Source organism: Helianthus annuus, chromosome 9 (genome assembly GCF_002127325.2).
Source record: "Helianthus annuus cultivar XRQ/B chromosome 9, HanXRQr2.0-SUNRISE, whole genome shotgun sequence".
NCBI lineage: Eukaryota > Viridiplantae > Streptophyta > Magnoliopsida > Asterales > Asteraceae > Helianthus > Helianthus annuus.
In genome coordinates this window covers 16,276,641-16,278,780 of record NC_035441.2, presented here as the reverse complement: position 1 = coordinate 16,278,780, position 2,140 = coordinate 16,276,641, and the positions used below count along the sequence as shown (strand labels likewise).

Here is a 2,140-nt window from a genome sequence, read left to right as displayed (position 1 = left end):
CCAACCACATCTCTCATTTCTCTCTCTTGAAATCCCCCTCCCCCTTGTACCCCCTCCTTCTCCGGCAATGGTGGCGGCTGAGGCTCGACGAGGAGAGACAGAGAGAGACGGCGGAGGTAGGTGGACGACGGCGATAGAGGAGGTTTTCCGGCGACCGCCGGAGAAGATGATGATGGTGAGCGACGGTTAGTTGACAAGAATCAGTAGAGAGAGAGAACAGGAACGAGAGGAATGAGGAGAGAGAGAGATGGTTCGAGAGTAGAGAGAGAAAGGACGGCGGAGGAGGAGCGGCGGAGGAACGAGAGGAATGGCTGGATCCCCTTCTAATCCACTCTCAGTTTCATCCACATCAGGTGTTTTTTTTAATGATGGTTTATAGTTAATACAATCAAACATATAAACATGGGTTTTGATGTATTACTTATTTGGTCTTGATTTATTGTTGATTTTTGTAGAAGTGTAATGCATCATTGTATTCAAGATTTCAAGAATTACCTTTTTGCCAGTAAAAATCGTAACTTTTTTGTTGATGAAATACCCATTTTGTAGAAAATTAATGGGTTTTTTTTTCATAAGTAGATTAGGAATTAATGACATTGTTTGAGGCACATGTTTTGTGAACTAAAAGGTGTTTATTATGTGTGATATATATATATATATATATATATATATATTGATAATTTGTTGATGATTTTGTTTTGTAGAGCTTGAGACTGATGGTGATGATTTGGGTTTCTCCAAATGGTTTGAAAAGTTCAAGCAGAACCCAGGTTTGTTTTATTAATCAGATGTTTATAATGATGTTTATAATGATATATTTAATAATTATCATTACAAAGAAAATGTAATCTAATAATAGGTTTATAATGATAGATTTATCGTGTTTGGATGAAATTTTCAATCTAATAGAATTATATAGGAAGTTAATTCTTGTTGTCCTTACTGGTAGAGAAAGAAGCAGCAGATAAAAGAACACTAGTTAGCAAATGGCACCCGACGACAAAGGGTACACTTCGACGAAACTACAGAGTCCAATCGAAAACCCAGGGGCGTCGACTTCTAAAAGCCGTAGCCTCCTTACTTTCAGACGACGATCACTTTAGAGACGCGAGAGCGCTCATGGAGAAAGCGTATGTTGCAACAACGTGAGAGCATTGTTTGATGAGCTCCCGACACCGCATTTGGTTGTCGAGGTCTCTCCGTTCCCAGCTGGCCCGCTCACGGAAAGTGATTACGCTAGAGCTGAAAAGTTGGAAAGAGTTCTTAGATCGGGTCCTTCTGTTTGATCATCGTGTTGTCTGTAACATAATGTACATATACATTTTCATTTAATCATCAAAACTAGATAAATCATGAATGATGTGATTTCTAAGTTGATTTTGTGTTTTTTCTAGGAGCGGCGCCGCCGCTCACGGTAGCGGCAATGAAGACATGCGACGGTGGTGGTGCTGTTTCGACAAGATCTCCGGTAAGGTCAGACTCCGATGTTGATGGTGACGACGGCAGCCGACCGGCGCCGGAGCTGCACCGGCGACGACTGCAGTAGAGGTGGGTGTGTTTGGTTCAAGTTCGGCTTAGATTTCGTGCGCAGATTCTGATGTGGTTTGAGTTTTGGTTCGGGTTCACTTCAGATTTTGTCAGGTTTTCGGCTCGGTTTCGGGTCTCGGTCAAAGCTGGTCAGCCACGGTTCGGGTGTGGTTCGAAAGGTCAGATTGTGGTTCGTGACAATTTGGGTCAACTAGTCAAACCCGGTCAACTCGGTTCGATGTCGGGTCAACTCAGTCAACGGCAGTCAAAGGCTCGGTCAACGAACATCAAAGTTAGTCAACTGGTCAAAGCCAGTCAACAAAAGTCAATGGTCAAACTGCCGGTCAACAGCAGTCAACCATGGTCAAAACCAGACCCGGTAACAATTTAAACAATGCGAAAATCTTGTTTATATAGTTATAGATTTTTAGTTATACGCGACCCGAGCTCGAACCGACTGGATTAGAAATTTGTTACGTTTTTACATTTCGACGAAAACTATATATATTGATAATTGTGGTTGGTTTATTGTTGTATTTTAAAAAACTAAATCGACACTTAGTTGTCGGGATTGTCCAAAAACAGAGAAAACTTTGCCCGATTTTCGAAAAAT

The 2,140-nt window shown here is 41.6% G+C and overlaps 1 pseudogene; it reads left to right on the top strand.

Moving 5' to 3' along the window:
* The first annotated feature begins 281 nt into the window (after window positions 1–281).
* Window positions 282–1,332, top strand: LOC110874132 (annotated as a pseudogene).
* Window positions 1,333–2,140: the final 808 nt, after the last annotated feature.